Source organism: Coturnix japonica, chromosome 20 (genome assembly GCF_054131305.1).
Source record: "Coturnix japonica strain WE chromosome 20, WE-NBRP24, whole genome shotgun sequence".
Classification (NCBI taxonomy): Eukaryota; Metazoa; Chordata; class Aves; order Galliformes; family Phasianidae; genus Coturnix; species Coturnix japonica.
Window position 1 is genome coordinate 11,368,601 of NC_140682.1, and position 15,927 is coordinate 11,384,527.

Here is a 15,927-nt window from a genome sequence, read left to right on the forward strand (position 1 = left end):
TTTCCTTTCATCTGCAGAGCGAGTTGCCGTCTGGGATGCGGTGGCTGCCTTCGTACACAAGCAGCTCCTGGTGCACAAGGTGCGTTTGTTGGCTGCCAGGTTCCTCCTCGCCCTGTCCGGCTCAGCCTGGACTTCCTCTGCGTCTTCCCCTGCACACACGGCAGGAAGCTCACCCCACGTTTCCCCGCTGAGCTGCGTTTGAGAGGGAGGGAGAGGGGAAGGAGAGGGCTGTGCAGCCCCAAAGCCGTCCCCGCTGCCCTGGCTTGTGCCTCTGAACAGCAGGAGGGGGCTCCTGAGCTCTGCCCCCGCACAGGACCACCTCCAGCTCTTCCTCCAGCCAGCCCATAATGCGTCCACCCTTTCTTCCTCCTCCACTCGCAGGGGGTCTGGATTCCCACCTTCGGCTCCTTTGACATCATCTCCAGGGAGATCAGGATGCAGGACAGGACCGTGACCCTGTGCTGGCCCGTGTTTCACCTGGCCAGCAACCTCATAGCTGTGCACCACCTCAAGTCCCGCAGGGGGTCCCTGCCAGGTAGGAGGGGGGATTAAACCCTTGCTGGCTTCATGGACAGGGCAAACAGGGCCACCACATCCCTTCTCAGAAGCACACCTCCCCCTTGCAGGAGCCCATCCAAACGCGGGGCCGTTATGGATGATGTCCCTTAGTTCTAGGGAAGCAGCTGTGGAACAGCAACCGTATCATCAACCCCGTCCCTGGTATTTTCTCAGTCGACAGGAAGGTGGAGCCCCTGCAGTGCAGCCAGGTGGCTGCAGATGCCTCTGTGAGCTGGCAGACAGTGCGGAAGTGTATCCAAAGCACCGTATCGCTGCTCTCCAGCTGCCTGCGGAATGGGGAGAACGTGGCCGTGGTCCTGAAGGACGTCGGAGTGCTCCTCATTGACGGGCTGACCTTCCAAATGAAGTTCTATCATGACTTCCTCGAGAAGCTGTCAGGGAAAGCGAACTTCAGGAGAGCCGTTCGCATGGTGAGCCATAGGTTTCTCCGTGGTCCGGGCAGTCCTGTGAGCCTTGAGGAGCTCACACATGGCCCACTAGGACCTGGGCCTGAGCCGTGATCTGAGCCATGCAGGTGCTGCGGTGCTGGCAGCTCTCCCTGCCTCGGGCTCCTCGTGTTCCCTGTGCCTCAGCTGTGACCAAGATGTCCCACAACCTCCCTGTTCCTCCCTTGCAGGCCCCTTCGCTGCTGGACATGGGGGTGTCCCGTGTGACACCGGTGGCTTCCCTGGTGTTCTCAAAATGCCTTTTGGTCTTACCCAAGTGAGTATTTTTCTGCTGCTTGATGCAGCTGCTCAGCTCTCATTCCGTAGCGCTTGTGCCTCGTGTCCATCAGTGTCCTGCCCAGGAGGATGTGCCAGAGAATCACAGAACGATTGGAGCAGGCAGGAACCCTAAAAGGGCACCCGGTCCCACTGCACTGCGGGGAACAGGGACACCTACCTCCAAATGAGGTTGCTCTGAGCCTGGTCCAGCCAGGCCTTGAATGCCTGTCCGGGCACCCAGCACCTCTCTGGGCAAGACATCCCAGTGCCTCACCACCCTCCAGCTAAAACCTTCTTCCTCCCATCCAAAGCCAGTCTTCCCTCTTTCCGCCTGAAACTGTTTCCCCTCCTCCTATCCCAAGTGACCCTGCTAACGGCTTTAGAAAGCCTTCATGCAGCATGAAAACGTGCTTGCGAGCAGGCAAGCAGAGAGAGCAGCAAGGATTGCTGTTGCACTGCGTCACACCGCTCACTGCCTTCTCCTCGCTTACAGGTTCCAAATGGAGTTAGTCTCCAAACTGCCGCCCATGCGATGCCGCAAGTCCTCCAGGAGCTTGTTTGGGGCACAGAAGTCAACAGAAGAAGAGACTTTGCCACCTCTTACTGGGAACAAGAAAGGTAAAGTGGCTTCCAGCTCCTTTCCACAGCATGAGCAACCAACTGGAGGTGGGCAGTCCCTTGCTGACCATCAGCCCAGGGCTCTCACTTGCAGCATACCATCCTGCCGGCACAGCACGGCCTCTTCCCCTTAGGTTATGGTTGGCCTATCCAAAAGGAAGGTGCTGGGTGTGACGTACCCCCATCCCTGGCTATGGCAGGAGGATGTGGGGATCTCAGGCCTTGCCCTCCCCCACTGCAGGGACAGGGACCTCAAAAGTCACCCTGCCGCCTTCTTGTCACCAGCCAGCTCCTCTTTCCCAAAGCCAGCGTCCCTCATGCAGCCCAAAACAGAGCTGAACTGCAGAGAGGAGGAGTGGGGACAGAGATGGTTTCAGGGCGGGTTCTGGGAAAGAGGTCTGAGTTGAGTGCTGCTTGTGAGCGAGCCAAAGGCTTGACGGCGAATCTCCTCTTCCTTCCCTACTGCAGTGAGATTTGATAACACTCCAACATACATCAGGCGCCTCAGCACTGCAAGTGTTGATAGAGAGCAGTTTCAAAAAGTAAAGAACACACTGCGGAGGGAGAGCATTGCCAACAGGTGAGGCTGGAGGCTGTGGTCTGGGATGTGCATGGGGGTGACCCAACAAGAGCCCATTCCCTAACTCCAAAGGGTCGCTGCTTGTTTGTGGCCTCCCGGGAGTGCCGGGATGGGGATGTCAGGAGCCCCCCAGTTCACAGGGCTGGCCCCTCTCCACATCACCAGAGAGCCCCGGGGCAACCGGTCAGCTGTCTGTGGGGAAGGCTGCATTACAGCCCAGGCTCCTGGCTCAGGCTTGAGGGATGTGGCTTCAAAGCCATCAGCCACTCAGGCGGACCCCTCCCGCTCTGTCCTTTCAGTGTTCTGCCACCCATCTGGGCAGTGCCCGTAGCCCCAGAGCAGCCGATGAGCTGCCAGCTGCAGGGCCTAGAGGGAACAGAGAGCCAAGAAAACCTGGCCCGAACAAGACGTGTCAAGTTCCTCGATGAAGAAGGAGGAGCAGAGGAAGCCCAGCGTGAGGCCTCATGCAGCCAAGAGCAACCATCTTGCTCAAGGGCCTCATCCAGCCTATCCTTAGAGTCCCCAGACAAACCAAACATGCTGGCGCTTCGGGCATGCGACTCAGTGAGACTTCTCAGGAAGAGGGTTAAGAAGATCAGGGAGGCACAGGAGCAACCAAAGGAAATGGCAGCAGCACCTTCTTGTGGTGAGACCAGCCGTCCCAAGGAGTCCACCCCCAACAGATCTGTATTGCTGCCACCCATAAGGGAAAAAAAGGGGTCTCCCACTGAAAAGATGGCAGCAGAAACATCTCGTGGCGAGCCCAGCCTGCCCGAGGAGCCGCCCGTTGTCAGATCTGTGTTCCTGCCAGCCATAAAGGAAGGAACGGGGTCTCCCAGGGGTCAGTCTCCAAAGACCAAAGACCCACCCCGCAGGAAGGGCACACACTACCCACGCTGATGCGGGCGTGGGGTGTCCAGGACAGTCAGAGCTCCACTGGAGGCTGCGAAACAGCTGCTGAGTTCCATCTGTGCCACTGAGACCCATTTGTGTCATTCCTGCATGCCACCTCCCTGAAGAAAAGCAAAGGAACAAGGAGAGAGAGCGAGGACTCTTCCAAGACCCTTGCCTCTTTAGGAGCAAAACCCTATAGCTGGAAGTGTTTGAGGCAAGGGATAAAAAATGTCATGGCTTAGTAATATTGCTATTCTATAGCAATATTATTGCTACATCTATACTATTATATATCTATATCTATTTTATCTATCTATTAATATATATGTAATATATAACTATATCTATTATACATCTATATTCTATTATCTATAGAATATTGTATTCTCTTGCTATTCTACATCACAACATCATACTTAATATAAACATCTAAATACAAATAAACAATCATAAAAACACAATATGCACACTGGTCTGTATACATATATATACACAGAGTTACCGATTGCACTGCCCTAGCATCAAATTCCCTTGTGGTATACAATGAACATCCCCCCTAACCCTCACCCTCACCCTAACCCTCACCCTAACCCTAACCCTAACCCTATCCCTATACCTATCCCTATCCCTATCCCTATCCCTATCCCTAACCCTTACCCTACACTATTCCTAACCTCTCCCTTGTTCTGCCTTTCCAAGCCCCTGGACTGGCCTATTGCCTTTTGGCCTGGCAGGGCACCTGGCAGGCTGGAATTTGGCCGTGGAGGGCTTCCTTTGCACTGTGTTATGGAAAAGGGACGGGAAGGGAAGGAATTGAGGGGAGAAAATGGGAGAGGAAGTGTTGGAAGTAACCACGGGAGAGAAGTCTCATGCTATTATGGTCAACAATCCTCGTTTATTAGGTGTTACAGCATCTCATTTATACAATCAGTAATAAGTTCATGCATATTGCAAAAGTTAAGCTCAGGATTGGTGAATTAGACTTTACTTCATCTGACCTTTGTGGTTAGCTTTATAGTTACTTTTCTTCACAGCTATGTCCATACATTGCTACACATCTTGCTTTTCCCTTAGGCCGTCCTTGCCTCTAGATACATATTCTGTCTTTAGCTACATATCCTGTCTTTCACATCCTGATTTCTCCTCAGCTGCTGCCTCCAGTCACGTACCTTCTCTTACAATTTAACTAGTGGTGTTTCATCATGTCCTTTCTCATGAAGCCATTCTGCATAAACACTCTCCACAAGGAAAGAAGGGAAGGGATGGTGTGGGAAGGTGTGGGAAGGTGTGGAAGGGAAGGGAAGGGAAGGGAAGGGAAGGGAAGGGAAGGGAAGGGAAGGGAAGGGAAGGGAAGGGAAGGGAAGGGAAGGGAAGGGAAGGGAAGGGAAGGGAAGGGAAGGGAAGGGAAGGGAAGGGAAGGGAAGGGAAGGGAAGGGAAGGGAAGGGAAGGGAAGGGGGATCCAGTATGTTCAGTGGGGAGTCGGGATGATTGTGAGCCTGAAGTACTCAGCCAATGAGGAACCGGGGCAGAAGGAGATCAGCGTGGAGTAACACGGCCTAAAAGATGCAACGCTGCTTTCTGCATGCTCTCCTGCTTGCAGGGGACCTGCCATTGCAATTGCCAATCAAAGCTGCTTGATCACAGATAGCATCCTGGTCAGTGATCTGGGTGTTTCTTCACTGGGCACCAGAGGGCAGAACTAGTAATCAGAGCCCCATTATCTGACTCAGTTCTTTCTGGGGTGCCACGCAGCCACAGGACTTTTTTCTTGAGACCTAATATGGTGTTTAGAGGGCAGTACTGCATGATGGGGTACTGCATATGTTTCAAGCTGCCCAGCGGTTGCCTCCACCATGGTAAGCACATAATGATCTGGACAGGCTGGATGGCTGGGTTGAACTCATTGGGATGAGGTTCAACAAGACCAAGAGCCGGGTCCAGCACTTTGGCCACAGCATCCCCAGGCAAAGCTTCAGGCGTGGGGCAGAGCGGCTGGAAGGCTGTGTAGAGGAACTGGACCTGGGGGCATTGATCGATGCTCAGCTGAACTTGAGCCAGTGATGTGCCCAGCAAGCCAAGAAGCCCAACAGCATCCTGGCTTGTATCAGAAACAGCATTGGCAGCAGGAACGGGGCCGTGATTGTCCCCTTGTACTCAGATCTGGTGAGGCTGCACCTCCCAGATGTGTCCACTTTTGGACCCCTCACTGCAAGGAAGACATCACAAGCCTGGAGTGTGTCCAGAGAAAATGACTGCGGTCATCTGAAGGCTTTCTTGGTTGTCGGAGGGCTCCACTGACTCCACTGGTTGTCAGAGATGTTCATTGAACATCACAAGGCTCCATTAATCAAGGAGGGGAGTCACTGGTCATCAGAGGGCTTCATTGGTCATCAGGAGATTAGAGGTGTCCGTGGGAGGGGTTATGCGAACTTTGCTTTGGATAATGGGGTTGGGGTATCGATGCAAGAGGCCTAAAGCAGACCCAAAGGAGGGCCAAGTGGCTGCAGTAAGAGAGCAGCTAAAAGGAGGGTGATGTGGTCACACTGTGTCCAAGCAGAGGTGGATCAAAGTGTAACAGGTTTGGGAGGAATTGTATGGAGGAGCAGAGAGAGAGCAGAGGGAGGGTACTGGGGCTGCTTGGCAGCGTGAGGAGCTCCATCCTTTAGGACTTTGGAGCAGGTGATGTGAGAGAGGGTGGGGAAGGCCACAGGGGTGCAGGACATGGTGTGCATGGCATGGAGCTGGGGAAGCCTCCCAGCACTTTGATGTGGCCACAGCCAGGCAGGGACAGATCCCAGCCGGACGGCTCCGGCCCGCAGCGGCTGCAGCGGCGCTGCCGTGAAGGGCGGCCCCGGCTGCGGCAGCGCCGCTGTCTGAGGTGAGAGCCGGGCGGCCTCGAGCCGGCTGTCAACGGCTGCTCCCGCCTGCTGCGGCTCAGCCAATCGGAGCCGGCGGCGCTGCCGTTGACCAATGAGAGGCCGGGCGAGGGGCGTCGCGTGGCCCCTGGTTGGAGGCGGGTGGGCAGGGGGCGGGGCGGAGCGGCGGTGGGGGAGGGGTTTAGGGGTGCGCGCTATTCTAGCAAGAAATGGGATGGGATGGGATGTGGGATTGGGATGAGGGATTGGGATTGGCAGGTGAGAGGTGGGGTTGGGAATGAGATTTGGAACGTCGGGTTGGGATTGTTGGCTGTGGGATTGCGAAAATTGGGATTGGGGTGCGAGGATATGAAAAGGAGATCAGAAAATGGGACGTGTATGGGATGGACTCCAGAAATGGATATGGGATCGACATGGGAAGAATATGGGATGGATATGGGATGGGGTATGGATATGGGATGGGGTTGGGATTACAACTGGATAAATATATGGAATGGACGTGGGATGGATGTGGGAATACGGATTTGGAATGGATATAGATACGGGGTACAGGATGGGGATAGGATGTGGGGACACAGACACAGGATGGGTTTGAGATGGCTATGGGGCTGATATGATGGATATGGGATGGGCTATGGATACACAACAGGATACGGGATGGGATAAAGTCATGAGATGTGGACATAGGATGGCTGATCAGATGGGGCTGTAGTGGTTATGGGGCCATAGGGGCTACAGGATCAGGATGCTGCAGTGACCTCTGTCCCCAAATTTCCCTCCCGCTGTGACACATGGAGTCCCACAACTATTCCTCTTTCCTTTATTCACATATGGGGGGGCCGGGGGGGGGGGGGGCATCCCCAATCTGCCGTTATCAAGAAAGAAAACTTAATAAGAAAAGTAAGGGTTGTCACCCCCACCCCATGGGAACAATGGTGGTCTGTGGGGGTGGACACAGATGAGGTGCCCTGAGGAGTGTCCCCAACTTTGGGCTGTGACACCACAGGGGTGACACAGGTATCCCCGACTTCATGGTGTGACACTGAGGGGGTGTCCTCAACCCTGGCGTGTGGTGTGGGTATGTCACCAACTCTGGCATGCGACACTCTGAGAGTAACATGGGGATGTCCCCAGCTATGGGGGTGAGGCACCGTGATGCCGTATCCCCATTTGCCCCGGGAAGTCCTCGAGCTGGTCATGGTGTTCCCAGCTTCAGTGCAGTGTCCCCAGGGGGGACCTTTTGTCCCCTCTGCATGATGGTGACACCCAACGCTGGCTGCCAAAAGTGACACCCAATGACGATGACACTGCATCACAGAACCTGCAGCAGCTCCAAGTTTGTGCTACATGTCCTACGGTCACTCCAAGCTCTGGGACAGGTCCTGCTGTCACTCCACCCCTCATAATGAGCCCTGCAGTCACTCCTGCTACAGGTCCTCTAGCTGTTCCAAGTACTGCAATAAGAAAATGAAACAAATGCCTATCAAGGGAGGTGCAATATGCCAGGATGTACAGCCCTGTGGTTGCTCCAACCCCTCCAATGAGCCAAGTGGCTGCTCCAACTTCAGTCACAGGTCCTGCGGTGATTCCAGCTCTAGCAATGAGTTCTGCAGTTGCTCCAACTCCTGCAACAGCCCAACAGCCACTCCAGTTCCTACAGTGAACCTTGAGGCTGTTAAAACCCCTGCCACATGTCCTGGACTTGCAAACAGATATGCATATGTATTAGCATCTTTGCATGTATTTTTACATCTGCATACGTTATATATATGTGAGAATATACCGTAAGTAAGCATGTGTTTATATATAGAGATATAGATCTATGTCATAATCATAAGCATAACCCTTTTCTTTTTCTCTGTCTTAGTAAATAGCTTTAACCCAACAAATTCTAAACCACAGCACTGCCGAGTCCCTTACAGATCTCCTTGGGACTCTTGAAAGGAATGAGGAATAGAAGATTAGGGAGCTCTTTCTTTCTTCTCATTTCCTAATCACATCACAGCCTCCTGGATATTTTCCTCTTTACTCCAGCTGCTCTTCGAGACCCCAGCACCAGCCTCTGTGCACTTCAGTTTGTCTCAGAGAAATCAGCCTGTTTACAGGACAAGTGAACTGTTAATGTCTGCAGAAAACAACTATAACTTAAGCTGACTGTATCCATTTCGGTAGGTGAGGCTGAAAGCACAACCTGTGTGACTGTTCACAAAACAAGCGACTTACTGAAGAAATATTTGGGAGTCTCAGAGCTGTGTTGAAAGTTGACCACCCCTTTTAGATTTCTGCCTCCAATCCTTATTCCTTCCCTAAGAACAGGAAATGGAAAATCCCTGCCTTGGCTCTCCTCTTGCAAAGCACCCTTACAACATTCAGTTGTGCAGTGGAGCTGTGATCCCCCTGCCCCAGGCAGCAGCTGTGGCAGCACAAGCCCTGCCGGGGGGCTCCTTCCCCCCACACGTCTCCCCGCAGCGCCCTGGGCAGCTTCCCGAGCAGGATGACTGCTGACCCTGGCAGGCGGCAGAGTAAGATGTATTTTTCACCAGTGGACAGACTGATTCCAGAAGCATGGCTTTGAGTTGCAGTATCAAACTCTATAACCCAGAATTAGGTTATAAAGCAGGAATACGTTTATTAGGCACTGAATGCAAAGGGGATCACACTTCTCTTGCACACCAGAAAACAGAAGTGTTACCCATTTGAAAGCCAAGCTGATACATATTCAACAGATTTCCTGGAATTCATCTACATATTCATTATTTTCCAGGAAATCACTTACATTCTGCCCCTCCCTCCAGCACATGGGCTGTTTGTAGCTGGGTTCTTCCTCCGGAGGTTGTGGGGATGAAGTCAGACGTCTTCCTTGCAAAGGCTCAAAGTCTTCCTCACTCCGTCCTTTTTACCCCATCATGTTTGATTGAACTAGTCTGTTTCTGGACGGCTTCTTGGGCTATGTTCCTTTTAGTATGCAGGATGTTCTTCCCTTATCATAACTGCACATCCTACTTGGTTATGGGCCCACATACCTGACTTTTAACTTTGAGATTTACTCTTTTACTCTATCAGTTTACTAACAGATCGTGGTTGCCTAGCAGAAGTGCAAATGCCTCATCTGGAAATCTCTCTGTGCGGAGCGCTGCGGGGCACTGGGAGGCAGAGCGAGTCCGGTCCCGATGGGTTGCGGCATTGCGGGCAGTGCCCGCATGCACCAGGGCGCGGACACAGGTGGGGCGTAGTGGTGGTTGGTGCCTGCGTGCACCAGGGTCGGTCACATATGCGAGACATATGGGTCATGGGTACTTGGTGTGTGCGTCTGTTCTGTGTACCTGGGCTGTGAATATCCAGAACGTAGGGGGTGGTCCCCTGTGGCACTAGTTTTGATGATGAAACTGTCCAGCATTACATCAAGGAGATCTGTGATCTGTTCAAGACTTCCCCATATTTTGGCCTGAATAGAAGGATACATCTGCATTTCATTTATTGTCGTCGTTATAGGCTTAGCAAGGATAGCAGTGACTCGCTGGCGCTGTGCATTGTCATTGTGTTTGCTGAATCAGACCAGACTGGACAGCCAGGGAGTCGTATACTCCAGACAAAGACGTTTCAATTCAAGACTAGATTTGTTAAATCCTGAAATACACTCTTTCAAGCACTCTAGGGTAAGACCTCTACAGTGCCTGTCCTTGCTTCTTTCACTTCTGCTCAACCATGTGGCATCTAATTTCTGGAAAGAGTTGGCCACTTTGACTTCCCACCAGGAGAATGGCGTGATATGCCTGGCCTTATCATCTGTAGGGGACTCTTTCTCACCCTGCTCGTTTGGGGTTCAGCTCCCTGGCTCCTTTTATCACAAGGTTATCCATTTAGCTGACCATGGGAAGCCAGTTGATGTTATCCTTGATGATTTCAGTAGAGCTTTTGAAACTGTTTCTGACTGCACCCTTCTGGGCAGAATGTCCTGCATACGGATAGACAGAAACAGAATGTGGTGGTTGAGCAGTTGGCCAATAGGTGAGGTCCAAATGATTAGAGTCAACAGGTTCCATTGGGCTGGTAGATGGTCACTGTCAGGGTTCCCCAGGGCTCCATTTTAGGGCTGCTTCTCTTTCATGTTTTTGCGGATGACTTGCATGCAGGACTAGAAGATGTTCTGAGCAAGTTTGCTGCTGATACCAGATGAGGAGGTGCTGTTGCTTCCACTGAGGGTGGAGAGGACTTGCAGAGATATGTGGACAAGTCAGAGAACTGGGTACCAGTTGGTACTAAGCACCAAGTGCAGAAAGTATAACAAGTGCCTGATTGTGCACCTGGGTAGGGGCAACCCTGGACATACACACTGACTGGATATGGGACACTGGAGAGCGGTCTGACTGAATAGGATTGGGGGTCCTGGTCAACATCAGATTGAACATGAGTCAACAGTGAGCCCAAGCAGCCAGGAAGGCCAATGGTCCCCTGGAGTGCATCAAGCAAGGTATTGCCAGCTTAGTGAGTGTCACGGGTTACCTAGATTTACCTTTGCCCGTGACAGGGGGCAGCCGCCCTGTAGGGCCCCCAGCCCAGAGAAGAAGGGAAAGGGGAATGGGAAAAAGAACAGCGGCAGCAATCTAAGGAGGAAAATTTATTTTACTAAATATGATATCGGAATACAAGATAACACAATATAATACAATATGATTGAGGCTAATAAATCAAACAAAACAGAGAGAGAGAGAGAGTCCCCAGAAAACCGAGAGGCCTACTGTGAACTCTAGGTGACACGACTGGAATGCTTCCCACTCCCCGAGAGTCCAAGAGAGAGAGAAAACTCCAGCCTGGGAGCGAGATTATATACGTCCTCCTCCCGTGACTTATCTCTGACCGCGACGTCAGATGTGCCACGGACATCCTACAAAAATGACCAAGGCGAGGAGGGATGCTGCCAGGCACAGTAGTTAGTGTAGGAATAGAATGTGTTTCCTGCTTTAGAGATGGAAAAGGAGGAATTAGCTATCAAAAAGGGAAGATCCACGAAGAGAAGCAGAGATTGATTCTCAGGGCCTGATTTCTACTCATGGGTGGAAGTGATGTTTATCATGGATAAGTTGTTTACTGGACAAGAAAGAGGCACGATTAGGTGGGCAGCTATGCAAGAGTAGGAATGGAACACAGAAGGAAGGTTGGGCCCTGGGGAGAGGTGGAGAGAGGAAGGATCCCGAGGATAAACTGTACTGGTTGCTGTCTCTGTCTTTGTGACTGTTAAATTTCACACTTGTGAAAGTGCTATCTAAGAAGCTGTTACGGTACAAGGGGTGTCTAAGAAATATCTAGAAGACCCCCTGGGCTGTGTTTTGGCTCACTGAAGAGTCTTTGCTGGCGAGCCAGGGGGAATACGGAGTAAGAAACCAGGATCATAAATGAAGTTCTGGGACCAGTTTTTATAATTAAGTATCCTAATTGTGAGACCAAGTGCTGGGTGTTAGTGGGAAGTGAAGAAAGGTATTGCTTGATTATTGATGGTACAATGGAAGTGTAATGGAGGTACCAAAAGTGAATAGTGGAATTGTGGAGGAAAAAAAAAACACACACACACACACACACACACACACACAAAAAAAAAAAAAAAAAAAAAAAAAAAAACGGCAAAAGGGGTAAGGAAAAGCGGTGAGTCAGAAATATAATATCTTTCTAAGTCTGTGATCTGCTCTAGCCAAAGTAGATGCTGCGGGCATGAGAACACATCCTCTGCACTGTGCCCCCCGCCCCTCCCCCCAAACCTCAGAATCAGCACTCTCTAAGAGGGGGAGAGAGTAAGAGAGAGAGAGCGAGCTGTGGGCCAGAGACTCTTATAGAAAACAAAGTGTTACCTGCGAAGGAGAAAAGACAGGGACACTGGAAGCGAGAATAGTCTTTCCTCCTCGGTTACCTGAAAGAAAGAGAGAAGACAAATTCTGGTCCTGAAAGAATTAGAAGGGTTATAAAGGAGTGTGAAAAAGAGGGTAAGAATCCACTGAAGGCTGCACACGTTCAGCTCAACATAGCAACCTATGTTTGCTGACCAATAGCAATTAGCACATTAGTTTAAGAACCAATTTATTAGTTTAGCAAAAGGAATCCACAAGCTACAGTTGTAAAACTGTCCATTTCAGCTTTACTGGGTGAAGAGTCTTGTTTTTCCTCAATAATTTTACACTTGGTGATTTTGCCTCACAATAAGGACTGCATTCGCAACAGAATTCTTGTGTCTTTTGCCTCAAAACGGGACACGGGCATTTTCCTCACGTTCCACATGCATTGTTTTTAGAAAGTGGCACCCCCTGGCCTAACAAGCAATGGAAATCTTGCAAACCGGGGAAGAGCGGATGGAAGTGAGTCAGAGGTTTCAGTGATGAAGCTGATGGTGAACAAATGGGGAAGAAGTAGGTGGGCGCTCGACCACCCTGGATACCACTGAGCACACCCGGAGCTTTGCCCTCCCCCCTAAGCCCCCCCACACCTCACCAGGAGATCCCCGAGGGCTCTCCGTTCCCCCCCGGCTTCTTTGCCCCCCACCGCCCCCGAGGCCCACTCAGGCTTCAGGCCCTGCGTGTACAGGCCGCGTTGCCATGGCGACAGCGCGCCTTCCCCCCTCTCTGCGCGCACTCGAAACTGCCACCACGGCGACAGCGCATGCGTGACGACGTCGGCATAGCAACAGCGCGTCAGCGCGCCTGCGCCTGTGCTCGTTGCCCGAGCGGCGCCAGCCGTGCCGTCATCACCCCGCGCCCCGAGGAAGAGGCGGCCGTGCCGAAGTCGAGCTGCTCTCCGCACTGCTGCAGCGCCGCCGGGCAACCCCGGGGCTCCGAGCGCCGCCTCCGCTTCTGCAAGTGGCTGTTCTGGGGGAGGCCTGAAGGGGTCCCCTCCGCGGGCGCCGCGAGCCGCCCTGCGTTGGCCCCGCGGGGCCTCTGTGGCACTCAGGGCTTCTGTTGGACGGCGGGATGTTCCCTGTGCCTCCTCCCCTCCCAGGGGTACCTCGTTGCCCCACCCCACGCCCCCATTCTGACCCCTAGGCTCCCCTATCTGTGCCCCCCCCGCCCCCGTCCTCCCGTCCCCGTTTCTGACCCCTACAATACACTGTCGTCCCCCATGAGTCTTTGTTTTGTGACTTACTTAGAGAGAAAGAGGCGTCGTTATTTGAGAGAACGGGCCGTGGTGGAGATGTTACACGACCCCACGTTTATTCCTCAGAATTCTGATCCAAATTCCAGTCCAAACCAAGGCCATGATCCTGAGAGAGTCAGGCGTACACCAAGTATGTGGCATATGTGCACAAGGTCTGCACCAGGTGAGTATGGCGGTACATGAGCAGCAACGTCTGGCAGAGGGCAAAGAAGACCCCTTTGAATGAAATGATTACTAAGCTTCATGACTTTGAGCTACGTTTAACCCCTCTACGTGCTTATGTTTCAGCCCCTGTGAAAGTAACTGAAAGACTGGATAGAATAGAGAGTAATCAGGAAGGTAGGATGGAGGAACTGTCTGCTGTGCTTCATCGTGATGAGCCCTGTGAACCCGTGGTGAGATGGGACACAGCTGATGAGGATCAGGATGATCAAAAAAGCCTGCTGGAGGGGCTGATCAAACTGGTTTCCTCCCAGCCTGCATCATCCAGTGTCTCAGCTGTTAAGACGTCCTCCTGGCTTGCGGAATCAAACTCTATAATCCAGAGATGGGTTATAAAGCAGGTATGTTTATTCCAGCGTTGCGCAGTGCCAGGTGCAAGGGGGATAGCTCCTTCAAACTTGCACACCGACTTGTAAAATCGGGACACAGTTATAGGTACATTTAATACATAGTCAATGATTTCTCGGAATTCTGATACATAGTCAATGATTTCTTAGACTTCTAATACATAGTCAATAGTTCTAGGAATTCTGGTACATATTCAATAGCTCTTTAGCATACAGACCCCCTCTTGTCTTTAGCATGCTGACCCCCTCTTGTTCTTATCAGGGGGAATGCAACTCCTCTTCTGGTCGTCCGTGAGGTCTCACTCCTTATCTGCATCCTCCCTGCTCTCTCAGGCCCCTTGTTTCTTTTACTTGTTACCTTTAAGTTTCTTTTACTTATTTCTATAAACTACCTTTAAGTTTCCTTTACTTGTTTCTATAAACTACCTTTAACTATCCCCCTTTTAGCCCCCCTTTATTCCGAATTCCAGCAGAGCTTCTGTTTCCTGCTTCACTGTTCATTCCCCCCTTTTCTTCAATCTAGCAGGATTTCTCTCCTGCTAGATCATTCCTTTTCCGGTGTGTGGCTAGCTGTTCTGCTATTCCCTTAATTGCACTTTTGTATATTTTATATGTAGTTAATCCAGTCTATGTTCTTGTTGATTGTCATCCACCAAAACAGTGACTCCAATCCTGCAGCAATTTGATTTCTTGCCTTAAATTTATCAGGGACACCTCTAGGTACCCCAACTAAATCTATATACATTTCTTTTCCAAATGCCAGGGTGAATGGTATAACTAATTGAACAAGTGCACAGGTGCCTCCCCAGTTAGATGGTTAAGCTGGACCATAAAAATCTTTCCCCCACAGTACCACCGGAGATTTGCCCTGGAGATTCCCAATCTTGAATAATTTCCTGCTGAATCCTCCATAACATCCAAGACCTCATCACTGCATAAGGAAAAGTTTCCTATAGGCCTGGTAGCCTTCACACCCTGCTGTGAGAGGCAAGCTGTATGGTTACCTACTGCTGTAGAGAGCGCAGGAGGGATCTTGACATCTGTATCAGGCATTGGAGGAAACAAGAGAGAGGTCTGCACTCTCTATTTCCCCAGGCAGTTTTCTCTTGATACAGGGCAATCATGCATCACATTCCCTTGGGGTCCTTGGTCCATCCCAGCAGAATGGGTACCACCTGAGCTATTGGCCGTCCCGATGCACAAGTGTAGCAATTGCTATGGTTGGGACTCTGGACAGTATACTTAGTCCATTCTACCCAGGCATTAACGTCCCCATATCTTGTTTCAGTTTCAAATGTTTGTCTAAGATCTTTTATCTCCTTAATTGTCATAACTGCAGGGTTTTCAGGAAGATTTTCTACCCCTTTTTAAGCTCTTCCCTATCCTGGACATTCTGGGTATTTTCAAGGAGTGTCTCTGTCCAGCCTCAATTGGCAGTTGTCCACCATACATCATTCCATACACCACAAGAGTCCCTTATTCATATCAAAACTATCAGTTGGTCCCTCCCCTGCATTATTGTCAAATTTCACCTTTTCCAGATAATTATCAGGATAGCAAATGGGTACAGCAGTAAAAACTTTTTTGTTACAAGGAAAACTTTTTGTGAGTATTGGTTCTATATAGGTTATAATACTCTCCCACTTACATATACAATTCATTTACCTATTCGAGGAGAAGTGAAAGGTTAGTTAAAATAATAAAAAATATATATGCATATAAAAAAACTTTTCATGATTTCCTTCTAATTCTTATCTTTTAAAGGTTTTTCTATGGCCACAGTTCCCACGCCTCAGGGCTAGTGGATACCTATACCAGTGTGTCATAAGTCCATCCTTTCTCGGCTGTCCTCACAGCTGTTTCAGTTGTTAGGAGTACTTGGAATGGTCCTTCCCAGTCAGGTGGCAGCTTTGTCTCCTTCCCAGTCTGTATCAGGATCCAGTCCCATTCACATGTAGCTGCAAATGCT

At 51.0% G+C, this 15,927-nt stretch overlaps 1 long non-coding RNA gene and 1 pseudogene across 1 annotated transcript in view; one reads left to right on the top strand and one right to left on the bottom strand.

Annotated features, from left to right (window-relative positions):
* The window catches only part of LOC146757656 (uncharacterized), a 594,671-nt gene that overhangs the window by 98,093 nt on the left and 480,651 nt on the right, over window positions 1-15,927 (top strand). The window lies entirely within an intron of this gene.
* Window positions 5,416-7,451, bottom strand: LOC146757658 (uncharacterized; annotated as a pseudogene).